This window comes from Carcharodon carcharias, chromosome 10 (genome assembly GCF_017639515.1).
Source record: "Carcharodon carcharias isolate sCarCar2 chromosome 10, sCarCar2.pri, whole genome shotgun sequence".
Lineage (NCBI taxonomy): Eukaryota > Metazoa > Chordata > Chondrichthyes > Lamniformes > Lamnidae > Carcharodon > Carcharodon carcharias.
In genome coordinates, this window is record NC_054476.1 from 112782618 (window position 1) to 112797541 (window position 14924).

General features: G+C 41.3%; 1 protein-coding gene across 3 annotated transcripts in view; it reads right to left on the bottom strand.

Annotated features, from left to right (window-relative positions):
- Window positions 1–14924, bottom strand: part of zzef1 (zinc finger, ZZ-type with EF hand domain 1) — a 285136-nt gene that overhangs the window by 36340 nt on the left and 233872 nt on the right. The window lies entirely within an intron of this gene.

Consider the following 14924-nt stretch of genomic DNA (forward strand, 5'->3'; position numbering starts at 1 on the left):
ATGCTCAAAAAAAAACACATTTGCTCCCAGGCTATTTTCTCAATTTTCTTACATCTGTATGCTGTGGAGACCGACCACCCCCAACCAATAGAAACAGTTTCTCCCTATGTTCAAAGGAGTTGCGTGGAAATCCAAATCAGCTGTGGATTTCTGATATAATTTATCATTGTGATGGAGCAGCGTGTTCTCACACACATACAGGAAATAAAACTATAGCAAGCCCCGACCAGCAATCAGATCACACAAGCCAATGTAGATTTTGCCGGGTTGGTCAAGTTAAAATTTTAAATAGAACGATAGGACATAGAATTTATGACTTGAAACTCACTGAACCCTGGATCCGTTATCATATGCATACAATAAAAACACATTTAATTACTTTGCAATTTATCATTTTGTTTGTTTTGCACAATTGCACCAGCATGCTGCATTTACCAAAATTAAAAGTGCCAACACTTGTTAAACGTTTTGAGGTGTCCTGATGTTGTTAAAAGTCTTTCTGTGCTGTTTCTTAGAACAGGGTTGTAGATGTAGAATGATTTATAATTCACTGTAATCATTCTAACAGTTCCCAATTTTCATGATGGCAGATTGATTAGAGACACCTTTCATTCCACAAGAAGTTTATACATAAGGAACACTTTCAGCTCTGTTTATTGTAACAGTAGTAATGAAGCTTAACCCTTTTCCCTGGTATTTACTGTCCAAATACATCTCTATGAGATCACCTTCCAAGATGCCTTCCTTTCCAACTGATAACTCAGACCCAATACTAGGAGATCAGTCTCAGCTCTTTAAATGCATTATCTCCACTTCCTCAATGTCTTCTTTGTTTCTTGAGACATAGTACAAAAGATACAGTTAGATTATGACTTGTGTCTTGGATTTGTTCCCTGCACTGTTCCGGCAATAACCATGACGGCTGCCAACTGGTAGTCATTAAGAATTCTTTACAGGTGACAATGGGTCATTCTGGTATATTCTAAGGGATACTGTTAGTAAAATTAGTCAACTGTTGTTGTGGGTATTTTGGAGTAATTTTTCTTCCAAATGGTTTAAGTTTGCAGAGCTTTTAAAGCTATTAAAACTAAATTAGGACTTCAAATTTCAGACAGGTACTGCTAACTTTTCAGATTATGAGCTCCATAAAACTACTGTAACTTGGGGGAAAAAATCTTCCAATCTTGTTACCCTTCTGGTCTCTAACCATCCATATTGTGAACAGTTCCATCTGCATAGGTGTGGTCCTTTCAAAAAACCCACCCTTGACCCTATGGTCCTTAGGAACTAAAATCCCAATCTCCATCATCCAAAGTAATCAAACAACAGTCATCACACAGAGCTGTTCCCACTTCTCCTGGAACTTTCCAAGCAGGCAGATTTGACATCATTTTCCAAAATCTCAACCTCTACCACCTAGAAAGGCAAGGGAAGCAGGCACATAGGATCACCACCACCTTCAAGTTCCCAAAGTCACATGCCATCCCAAACTGATAAGAGGGGAGTTTGGGGAAGGAGTTGTTCATTGCATCTTTCTATCGTTCTCACCTCATAGAAATTGGTACTTGCTCTACTATGGGGAAAGGAGCTAGCTGTTTGGCGAGTATCTGGTAATTTGTTAAGTTCTTTTCTATCCCTAAGGTTTAAAATAATCCAGTGGTAAAGTTAAAATATGGCAGGACAGGTTTCGTGTCAAGGCTGCAGCATGTGGGGCCTCCTGGAAAACATTGTGACCCAGGGTCACTACGTCTGCACTAAGTGTTTGCGGCTTGAGGAATTTCAGCTCAGAGTCATTGAGCTGGAGGCTGAGCTGCAGACTCTGTGACACCATAAGACCATAAGGTGTAGGAGCAGAAGTAGGCCATTCGGCCCATCGAGTCTGCTCCGCCATTCAATGAGATCATGGCTGATTTGATAATCCTCAACTCCACTTTCCTGCCCTTTCCCAATAACCTTTGATTCTCTTACTGATTAAAAATCTATCACAGCCTTTAATATACCTAATGACCCAGCCTCCATGGTAATGAGTTCTCAGACCCTCTGAGAGAAGAAATTCCTCCTCATCTCTGTTTTAAATGGGCACCCCCTTACTCTGAGATTATGCCCTCTGGTCCTAGGCTCTCCCACAAAGGGAAGCAACCTCTCAGCATCTGCCCTGTCAAGCCCCCTAAGAATCTTATATGTTTCTATAAGGTTGCTCTAACTCTTCTAAACTCCAATGAGTACAGGCCCGGCCTACTCAGCCTTTCCTCATAAGAAAATCCCTCCATACCTGGGATCAACCTAGTAAGCCTTCTCTGGAATGCCTCCAATGCCAGTATATCTTACCTCAGATAAGGGAGCCAAAACTGTTCACAGTATTCTAGATGTGGTCCAACTCGTGCCTTGTATAGTTTTAGTAAGACTTCCCTATTTTTATACTCCGTTCCCTTTGAAATAAAGGCCAACATTCTATTTGCCTTCCCTATTAGCTGAACTTGCATGCTAGCTTTTTGTGATTCATGCACGAGGACCCCCAAATCCCACAGTGCTGCAGCTTTCCACAGTCTTTCTCCACTTAAATAATATCTAGCTCCTCTATTCTTCCTGGCGAAGTGCATGCCTCACATTTTCCCACATTATATTCCACTGCCAAGTTTTTGCCCACTCACTTAACCTGTCTATACCCCTCTGTAGACTCTTTGTCATCCTCATCACTTGCCTTCCCACCTATTTTTGTGTCACAAACTTGGCGATAGTATATTCACTTCCCTCATCCAAGTCATTAAAATATATAGTAAATAATTGTGAAAGAATTGTGAAATAATAGTAAAGAACTGATCCCTGTAGCACTCCACTTGTTACAGGTTGCCATCCTGAAAATGCCCCCTTATCCCAACCTTCTGTCTTCTCTTCGTTAGCCAATCCTCTATCCATGCTAATATATTACCCCCATCACCATGGACTCTTACCTTATTAAGTAGCCTTATGTGCGGTACCTTATCGAGAGCCTTTTGGAAATCCAAATATATTACACCTACTGGTTCCCCTTTATCTATCCTGCTTGTTACCTCCTCAGAGAATTCTAATAAATTAGTCAGGCATGATTTTCCCTTCATGGAGCCATGATGACTCTGCTTGATTATATTATGTATTTCTAAATGCTCTGCTATTACATCCTTTATAATAGACTCCAACATTTTCCCAATGACAGATGTTAAGCTAAATCACCTATAGTTACCTGTTTTTTTGTCTCCCTCCTTTTTTGAATAAGGGTGTTACATTGGCAGTTTTCCAATCCTCTGGGACTTTTCCAGAATCTAAGGATTCTTGGAAGAATACTACCTGTGGATCCACTATCTCTGTATCTACTTCCTTTAACATCCTAGGATGCAACTCATCACGTCCAGGGGACTTATCGGCCTTTAGCCCCATTAGTTTCCCTAGTACATTTTCTCTTGTGATAGTTATTATATTTAATTCCTCTCAATCTTTTGCCCCTTGATTATTTAGTATTTTTGGAATGCTATTAGTGTCTTCTACCATGAAGACTGATGCAAAGTATTTATTCAACTCCTCTGCCATTTCCTGGTTCCCCATTATATTTTCCCCAGTCTCATTCTCTAAGAGGCCTATGTTCACTTTGGCCTTTCTCTTCTTTCTTATATATTTAAAGAAGCTCTACCTGTCTGTCTTTATATTACTTGCTAGCTTACCCTCAAAATTTATTCTCTGTCTCTTTTTAATTGTTTTGGTCATCTTTTGTTGGTTTTTAAAACTTTCCTAATCCTCTGGCTTACCACTAATCTTTGTCATACTGCATGTTTTTTCTTTCAATTTGAAATTATCCTTAACTTCTTTGGTTAACCATGGTTGGGTTATCTCCTTCCTAGAATCCTCATTCCTCACTGGGATATATATTTGCTGTGAATCATAAACTATTTTCTTAAACGTCTGCCATTGTTCATCAACCGTCTTATCATCAGGGAGGGGGAAAGCTAACTGGATGTTTTATTCCAGGAAGTAGTCACACCACTTAGGTTAGGGTCTTCTGATTTGGTCAGTGGCCAGGGACAGGAGGTTGTGACTGCGAATGAGGCAGGTAAGGGGACCCAGAGCTCAGGGGTATGAGCCTCTGCAATTGTCCAATAGGTTTTACGTTCTCTCAGCTTATTTGGATGAGAATGGGGGCTACAGGGTGGATGAGCAAACTGACTATGGCACTGTGGTACAGGAAACCATCCAAGTGGGAGGAGCAAAAAGGAATGTAGTGGTAGTAAGGAACAGTGTAGTAAGGAGATTGACACTGTTCTCTGTAGCAAAGAGCGAGAGTCCAGATGGCTTTATTGCCTGCCCAGTGCCAGGATTTGGGACATCTGCTCAGGGCTGGAGAGGAACTTGCAGTGGGATAGGCAGGATGAGGAAGGAGGTCCTGCATAGTCAGTATGACATGCTAGGTGCCAAATTAAGCAGATCCTCAAAGGTAATAATTTCTGGATTATTACCTGAGCCACATGCAAATTGACATAGGACAAATAAGATTAGAGAAATTAATGCGTGGCTCAAAGACTGGTGTGGGAGAGTGGGTTCCGGTTCGTGGGGCACGGGTATCAGTACTGGGGAAAGTGGGATCTGTACCATTGGGACTGTCTACACCTGAACCATGTTGGGGCTGGTGTCCCCACGAGCTGTCTAGCTAAGGAAGTAAAGAGGATTTTAAACTGAATAGTGGAGCAAGGGATAAAATTTGGGAAGATGTGGTAAACCAAAGAGTAGAGACAAGGCAAGAGAGACAGGTATTAATATGGGAAATGATAAATAGACTGTGACAGTACGAATCTAAGAATAAATCAGCAGATAAGGCTAGACCCTACAAAAATAATAAAAGGACAAAACTAAAGGCTCTGTATCTAAACACATGTAACATTCGAAACAAAAAGATGAACTGATAGTGCCAACAGAAATAAATAAGTACAGTCTGATAGCTATTACAGAGGCATGGCTACAGGATGACAGATTGGAACTTGAATATTGAAGGGTATGTGGCATTTCGAAAGGACAGGAAGTTAGAAAAAGGTGGAGGGGTGACTCTCGTTAATTAGTGATAATATTAGCACATTACAGAGGGATGACTTAAGATCAGGAAACCAGGATGTAGAAGTGCTTTGAGGAGTGATAACGGCATGAAGTCACTTGTGGAAATGGTGTACAAGCCCCCTAATTGTAACTACATGGTTGGACAGAGTATAAAAGAGATAATGTGAGTTTGCCAGAAAGGCACGTCAATAATCATGGGGGATTTTAATCTACATATAGACTGGAAAAATCAGAAGGGCAATGGCAGTGTAGATGAGGAGCTCATGAATGTTTTCGGGCTAGTTTCTTAGAACAGCATGTTCTGGATTCAACCAGAGAACAGGCTATACCAGGCCCGATATTGAGCAACGACTTAGGATTAATTGATAAGCCCCGAGTGAAGGGACCCCTAGGTAGCAGCGATCATAATATGATTGAGTTTTACATTCATTTTGAGGGAGAAACGAGTGCATCCAAGACTAGTATTTTAAATTTAAATAAGGGCAATTATAAGGGCATGAAAGCAGAACTAACTAAAGTGAACTGGCAAATGACGTTAAGGGATACGTCAATAGAAGTTCAGTGGAAGACATTTAAAGGGATATTTCAGAACCCACAGAATATATACATTCCAATGAGAAAGAAAAATTCCATCTGTGGTTAACTAAAAAAGTTAAAGATAGTATCAAACTTAAAAGAAAAAGCATATAATTACGCAAGTCGGAAGAGTGGAAAGAATATAAAGTTCAGCAACAAATGACAAAAAATTACTAAGGAGGGAAAAATTATGAAAAAGTATGAAAGTTAGCTAGTAATATAAAAGGTGAATAGTAGGGGTTTCCATAGATATTTAAATAAAAGAGTTAACAAAATGAGCGTTGGTCCTATAGAGAGTGCATCTGGAGAATTGATAAGGAAAATAGGGAGATGGTGGATGAATTAAACAGGTATTTTGCTTTGGTCTTCATTATAGGACACAAGTAACCTCCCTGAAATAGCTGTAAATCAGGAAATGGAAGGGAGGGAGGAACTCGGGAAAATTACAATCACCAGGGAAGTGGTATTGAGCAAATTGTTGGGGCTGCGGGCTGACAAATCCCCAGGTCTGGATGGACTTCATCCTAAGGTCTTGAAAGAAGTGGCAAGTAAGATAGTTGATACACTGGGTTTACTTTTCCAAAATTCTCTAGATTCAGGAAAGGTTCTATTAGATTGCAAAATAGCAAAAGCAACTCTTTTATTCAAAAAAGGAGACAGACAGAAAGCAGCAAACCATAGGCCCGTTAGCATAACGTTTGTCATAGGGAAATGTTAGAAGCTGTTATTAAAGATGTTATAGCAGGGCACTTTGAAAAATTCAAGGCAATCAGGCAGGCAGAGTCAACATGGTTTTGTAAAAGGGAAATCATGTTTGACCAACTTATTGGAGTTCTTTGAAGAAGTAACATGTGCTATGGATAAAGGGGAACCGGTGGATGTATTGTACTTAGATTTCCAGAAGGCATTTGATAAAGTGCCACATCAAAGGTTATTGCAGAAAATAAAAGCTCATGGTGTAAGGGGTAACATATTAGCATGGATAGAAGATTGGCTGTCCAACAGGAGGCAGAGAATTGGCATTAATGGGTCTTTTTCCGGTTAGCGGATGTAGCAAGTGTTGTGCCACAGGGATCAGTGCTGGCGCCTCAACGTTTTACAATTTATATAAATGAGTTGGATGAAGGGACCAAAGGAATGGTTGCTAAATTTGCTGATGACACAAAGATAGGTGGGAAAGTAAGCTGCGAAGAGGATGTAAGGAGGTTACAAAGTGACATAGGTTAAGTGAGTCGGCAAAGATCAGGCAAATGGAGTATAATATAAGCAAATGTGTGAAATCATTCATTTTGGCGGGAAGAAAAAAAAAGCATACTTTCTAAATGCTGAGAGATTGAGGAGCTCTGAGATTCAGGGGGATTATGGGTGTCCTATTGCATGAATCACAGAAGTTAGTACGCAGGCACTGAAGGTAACTCGGAAAGCTAATAGAATGTTATCATTTATTATGAGTGGAATTGATTACAAAAGTAGGGAGGTTATGCTTCAGTTGTACAGGGCACTGGTGAGGCCACATCTGGAGTACTGTGTACAGTACTAGTCTTTTTATTTAAAGGAGGATGTATATGCGTTAGAAACAGTTCAGAGGTTTACTAGACTCATATCTGGAATTGGTGGGTTGTCTTATGAGGAAAGGTTGGACATGCTAGGCTTGTATCCACTGGAATTTAGAAGAGTAAGAGGTGTCTGTTTAAAAATAAGGGGTCGCTCATTTAAGACAGAGATGAGGAGAAATTTTTTCTCTCAGAGGGTTGAGAGCCTTTGGAACTCCCTTCTACACAAGGTGGTGGAATCAAAGTCTTTGAATATTTTTAAGGCAGAGCTAGACGGATTCTTGATTAACAAGGGGGTGAAAGGTTATCAGGGGTAGGCAGGAATGTGGGTTTGAGGTTACATTCAGATCAGCCATGATCTTACTGCATGGCAGAGCAGGCTTGAGGAGCCTACTTCTGTACTTCAATCTTATGTAAACTGGAAATGTATCACCTATGTGATCACTGGGTCAAAATCCTGAATTCCCTACCTCACAACACTGTGGGAGCACCTCCACCAAAGGAACTACACTGGTTTAAGAAGTTGAATCCAGGATCACCTCAAAGCCAATTGCAATAAGTGCAGTGGCTCCCACATCTCATGAAGTTATTAAAACAAGAGGCTTCCATTCCCCCTACAGCACTGGTATTTTACATTACAGTGTTACATTAGTCCTCCTAATCCACTTTGCAGCTTTTGACGTGGTAAAGCATACCAACCTCCTGCAAAACTCCACCCAGCTCCTTGGGACCGTCAACACTTGCTTCCACTCTAATGGAATGGTAGGCAGCGCAATGGTTTCTCTTCCCACCTCTGCCACCATCACTTCAGCCTTCCTTTCCTCATCTATATGCTACCTGTTGATAACATTCACAGACATGGGGTCATTTCTACATGTAAATGGATGACATGCACCTCCATCTCTCTACCATCTCTCAAACCCTACACAGTCTATACTGTCAGACTACTTGTCAGACATCCAAGTCTTAGATGAGCTTTACTTTCCTCCAGCTAAATATTGGGAAGACCAAAGCCATCAATTTTTCCCCCAACAATTTGCCCCCACCACAGTCTCCAGTTCCTTGCCGCCAATTTAAGCTGAACCAGAAGTTTCGTCACCCTGTTTGATCCAAACTGGTCATTCCAAATCCATTCAATCATAAAAGCTACTCTTATCTCAGTCTATATGCACTCTCTCTTGTGCGTATTATCACTTCCAGACTTGAATATTCCAACCTTTTTATCAGTGTCCCATTCCTTAAGCTCCATTAGTCACAATTAATACAAAACTCTGCTGCTAAATTCTATGCTGCATCAAATTCCACTTGCCCAATAATCCTCTTGCTCGCAGACCTACACTGGCTCCCTGCTCCTCAATGCTTTAAATATAAAACTCTTGTCTTTGTATTTAATTCCCTGCATGGCCTCATCCCGCCTCAAACTGGTCAATCTCCCCCAGCTCTACAAGTTGTTGCATCCATCTTAAATATTCCAGAGCTTAGTGGCTCACACAATATGTACAGCAGGAAGATTTCAAGAAAAGCAGGGCCTGTGGAAAATCTTTTTCAATGTTGAATTTATTACTTCTGTCTAGCAGGAGCTATTTGGGTGTTTTTTTACTCCTCATTTGGTGTTGAATTGAAACAGTTTTGGTACAAGTGCAGAGTCAGTTCAGAATCAAACTTCTCTTTTGGGAACTAGAAGTAAACCAGAAGCAGAAATCCCATCATGCATTCTAAATGCTATCTTCAAGAGTTCAGGCTCCCAGTCACACCTTCCTTAAAAATGCAATATTGAAGAAGTCGAACTCAACAGCTGATCTCAGCTGGTCCGTAGCACCACTGTCAAGCTCAGCTTCCAAACCAGCTTGTCCATTTAAAGCTTCTGCTCAGAGAGTCCTTAGGGGTCCCAAGGCCAGTTAGAGACGAGAACAGCAGGCATGTCTCAGAGCATTCAGTTAGGGCCAATTCTTTTCCTAATCCTCATTAATGATGTTCTTGCTTCTCTGGGCCTCAAACACTGAAAATACTTGGGTGATATGACAGCCGCTGAGTCTAGGCCACGAGTGCAGTCAGTGAGATTCAAGAAATGCTCAACACTCTCAATGAATGATGTAGGGAGAACATTATGCAGCTAATAAATGTAAGGCCGTGCAAGTGGACTCTGGTCAACAAGAGAACATGCCCATTGACATAGTTAGGTAATTACACTCTGACAGAATTAAAGGCCTTGAAAACCTTGGGTGTACACATTCCAGCCAACTTAAAGTGGGGTTATTAAGTTTTGCTTCAACTCCCTGCCACTGGACCTACAGCATGAAGAAAGGAACTAACCTGATGTTTCTGCTCCTTAGTGTGAAAGCCTAATGCTACTCGATATCTAAGGAAATGGCGTTTCCATAATTCCCACTTCTGGCCTCTCTGCAGGCCCTCGAGACACTCAAACAGCGGGGTATGGGCAGGGACTGCTCACCAGGCATTGTCATCATTACCTCTCTCCAGTTTGCCTCCTCCTTTCAACAATTTGTAAGTATGAGCTTCTACTGAGTTTTCTAACTACCACAGCAGCTGCTTAAGGGAAGCCTGCATTATTTCAAAAAACAGTCACACTCTGAGCTAGTCCCCCCACCATAGCATTTTAATGAAACATGGTTGAAGCACTTCAACTATTTCAGACACTTATACTCACACTGTAAGGAAGCAGATGGAAGAAATGTAAAAGGGCACACAAATCATGAGATCCCCAGTCCCCACAAAGTCAGAACCATCCAGATCTCTGCTGAACAGAATGATGTCGTTGAATTGGCATGAGAAAATCAGTTCCGCTAAAATGAAATGAAAGGTTTCCTTAATCTCGGGCCATTGCTGCATGGAGTGGCAGCTCCAGTTCCCTTCTTTATGCTTTCCCCTCCAAAATAACTTTCTTCTCGATACTGCCAGTGACGGTCTGTTTGGCAGTATCTGTTGCATGGTAAAAAGGTATAGTGTACTGATTCAAATCTATGACTGGGGCATATTGGGAAAACAAGTGTTCTGACATGCTATGCTTAAGGTTACTGATCATCACACCAGTCTAATTTATATTTAGGCACCTATCCGCATGGTCTACTTTTTGCCAATGATGGGGAAATGACATTTCATGGGCCTCACTGTTACATTTGCATTAGAAATTGCCATATTATGCTGCAATGACACAGGAGTTGGTATAGGTGGGTTCATTGCAAAGGTATCAGCGAAACGACAAGTCAGGAGTGTGATGGAATACTCTCCACTTGCCTGTTGCTCCCACAACACTCAAGAAACTTGACACCGTCCAGGACAAAGCAGCCCGTTTGATTGGCACCCCACCCACAAACATTCACTCCCTCCATTCGCCAACGCACAGTAACAGCAGTGCGTACCACCTACAAGATGTACTGCAGCAACTCACCAAAGCTCCTTAGACAGCAAACCAAACCCTTGACTTCTACCATCTAGAAGGACTAGGACAGTAGATGATGCATGGGAACACCACCACCTGGAAGATCCCCTCCAAGCCACACACCACCCTGACTTGGAACTAATTCACCGTTCCTTCACTGTCGCTGGGTCAAAATCCTGGATCTCCCTTCCTAACAGCACTGTGGGTGCACATACACCTCATGGACTGCAGTGGTTCAAGACAACAGCTCACCACCACCTTCTCAAAGGCAATTAGGGATGGGCAATAAATGTTGGCCTTGCCAGCGATGCCCACATCCCATGAATGAGTAAAGAAAATACAGGTTTCAATCCCAGAGTTCACCTGTCATACAGACGGTCGTGATAATGTACTTATCACTAACGGGAGTGGAACTGGAAACCAGTTCCAGAAGCAATGACTGAGACCAAGCACTTGAAATGGACTCTTCAAGCTTACATTTAACAGTAATGTTCAACCCCAGGTTTAGGTTTGACAGTGTTGGGAGGGGGTGGGGTGGAAGAGAGAAGTGGTGGAGAGCAGAGAAGGGTGAACAGGATCAGAGAACAGCATTTGTCAAATCTGTCAACAACAACCATGCAGAATATTTGGGAGGCATATTCATCGCCCCAACATACAATCACAAATTACACGCCCATGGCAACATACACTTTCCATTCTTGGCAGCAGTGGAAAGGCAACACTGAAAACATACTATCATTTTGCTTGGTTAGTATAGTTGAGACAATAGGTTAACAGGTAGAAGAACTGGGAGCTTGGCCTGGAATGAAGGTGTGCTGGCTGAGCAATCAGAAAGCCATGTAAATATTAGAGGTGTGCAGCCAAGGGTAAATGCAATTAACTTCCAATAGCAATTTACATTTATATAGTGCCTTTGAGATAGGAAAACATTCCAAAGTGCTTCATAGGAATGTTAGCAAACAAAGTTTGACATCAGGCCATATAAGATGTTTGGGGAGATGATCAAAAGCTTGGCCAAAGAGGCGTCTTAGGCGGGGAGAGAGGAGTCAAGAAGTGGAAAGTTTAGGGAAGGAGTACCAGATCCTTAGGATCTAAGTAGTTGAAGGCATGGCCACCAATTGTGGAGTGATTAAAATGTTCAAGCGCCCAGAACTGGAGGAGTGCAGAAATCCCAGTGGGTGGAAGAGCTGAAACAAATTACAGAAAGAGGGAGGGGTGACAATTATTTATAACACTCAGTAAAGCAAAGTTTGGGGTGAAAGAAGACCATTTATAACTATTAGGCTTTTCAAATATATGAATATACTGTTTACTTGCAATAAGACTCACTGAACAACAGCTATAATTGGGCTATGTCGATAGTAGCTAGATTTATACAAATAAATAATTTTTAAAATTACATTTACATTGTAAACATACACACAAATTACCATGGAGCATAATGCAAAACAAGCTGACAATTAGAGGAATTATTAAAAGATACTTTCTTCACTCTCGCTGCCACACATGATCCCCAGCTGAGGGGTCAAGTACCAATGTGGGGACACGGGAGTTCACCTCAACTCCTCTTCTGCGAGCGGAAGCACCTGCTTTTAAGGGACTGGGAGTGGTAACTCTCATGAGGGAAATGTTAACATACATCCACACCTCCAACCAGCTGTAGCAGCCCCTGCACACACAGCTGTGGAATACTGTGCAGCTGTCTTTATCTCACCTTGGCAGGGTGCGACACAAACTATTTTACAAAGATAATTTTAAAAATTATGCAGACATAAATATAAAAATGTTTATACTTTTGAAACAAAAAGAGGAATATGTCAAGTCTTTCCATTCCTTTTGTATTTGTCTTATTTTAGGTCCTACTTTCTGAATCTGGGAGTCACATTCGCAATAGTGACATTTATTAATAGTGACATTTTATAGTAACATTTATTTAACTTTATTTAACTTTTCAAATAAAACTTTTATGAAAGTATGGTTGAGCTATAAAATAAATGATTCTGGCAATGAACCTTGAACAAGCTGAAGTTATTCAGAGATGCCTTAGCCAATAGCGCAGACTAGTGGCAAGCTGCAGCAGTATCCCTGGTTACCAAAAAACAGGTTTCAAACACTTAATTGATTTGAATCATAATTAGGGTTATCAAGAGAACTCAGCCACTTAGTATGTGGGTGGCACTGACAAGACCAACATTTATTTCTTATCCCTATTTTCCCTGGGGTGGCGGTGGTGGGTCGCTTTCTTTGGTTTGATACAACAGAGTGGTTTGCCAGCTCACTTTACAGGGCAGTTAAGAATCAACTACATTGTGAGAATCACAACCGGGCCAAACATTAGTGAACCAAGTAGTTTTTATGATTGTATCATGGTCCCTTTTACAGCACCACCTTTTTAATTCCAGATTTTTTTTAAATTGAATTCAGATACTCAAGCTGCCATGGTGTGATTTGGACTTGTGTTCTCAGGATTATTAGGCCAGGCTCTGGATTACTTAATTGAACTACTTACTATACCCTGGTAATTTTTTTCAGTCACATGTTGTTGACTCCTTGTTTCTGTAATCTCTCATGTCTACCAACTACATTCCCAAAACTCATCCAAGCGACCTAGGAAGTGGGCCTCTTGCCTCATCTGAATTTGATGTAAGTGCACCCCAAATAGGGGTCAGTCAATAGTCAAGAGCAGAAACCCATCTAAATTATTTTATCGACATCACAGATACATGGTCACAAAGTGACCAGGGTTGGGAAACAAGTATTCCAGGGTACACAACATTTCCAAAAGACAGGCAGAATTGAAAATGAGAAGTAGCCGCCCAGTTAGTAAAGAATGACATAAGGACATTAGTGAGAAAGGATCTTGGTTTAGAAGATCAGGAAGTAGAATCAGAATGGGCAGAGATTAGGAATAGCAAGGGTCAGAAAACGGTGGTGGGAGTAGTTTATAGGCCCCGTAACAGTAGCTATACTATTGGGCAGAGCATTAAACAAGAAATTATTGGCACTTGTAAGAAAGAAAATTAATAATTGTGGGGGACCTCTATACAACCTCATTTGAGGTCAGTTAACTCAAAAGTAAACAGGAACAATTTATAAAGATAATTTGAGAGCATATTCTTTACAGATCAGAATTTCCTGCATTGACCAAATACTGAAACCAATATTAAGTAGGCTGCACCATAATGAGTTAAGACTGTTAACGGTATAAATGCATTCATAACATTTCTATGGCAATTGCAGACCGAAAAAATAAGTCCAGTCTGAACCGGACTACACATATGCAGCTCCAAAACCCTTTTTGGGCAAGGAGGTTATTTTAACATCAAGCAACAGGTTTCAATGCTGGAGAATGGACCATTTCTCACTCTTTGGACCCAACAACACAAAGTACTAAGCCACGATACAAGTGCATCATTCATACAGTGTTATGAGAACATAGGAGAATTAGGCCATTCAGCCCCTCGAGCCTGCCTCACCATTCAACTAGGTCATGGCCGATCATCTACCTCAATGTCACTTTCCCACACTATTTCCATATCCTTTGATGTCATTAGTATCTAGAAATCTATCGATCTCTATCTTGAATATACTCAAAGCCTAAGCCTTCACAGCCCTCTGTGGTACAGAATTCCAAAGATTCACTACCTTCTGAGTGATGAAATTCCTCCGAATCTCAGTCCTAAATAGCTTGCCCTTTATTCTGAGACTGTGTTCTCTAGTTCTAAACCCCTAGCCAGGGGAAATATCCTTTCTGCATCTACCCTATGTTAGGGACACAGATGATGTTAATTGCTAAGCAAACCAAATCCTAGAGGGAAACTTGAGTTTTGTATTCTGGAAACAAGGAGAAAACATACTGACCTCAGCAACCAGCTGAACTTTCACCCTAAGACATGTGAGAAGGCTATATGCTCCTACAACCCTGGGTGCTATGCTGACAGGAGTCTGACAGATCAAACTAGAGAAGTCAGACTAAAGGCAGTGCACTGTTCTCCTAGAAGGGACAAGTGAATTGGACGCGTGACCTGTTGATGCAAAAATGGTATTTATTATGGAAACAGGCTGGTAAATATATACATCACCTGTGGAGAACTGCCATCTGCTGGAGGTGAGGCAAGATGACACTCTGATTGAAGTCAAAATCTTGCTCCGGGCAGACAACAATGGATGGAGTGGGTTCCCTTATGCGTCACTGGGCACAAGAGGGTCCAAGAACCTAGGCAAAGGCCTATATATCCCAACCCAGCTGAGATAACTTACTGCTCCCCCTCCTACTAACCTGCGCTCCCTTCTCCAGATAATAAATGGAGTATTGTGGT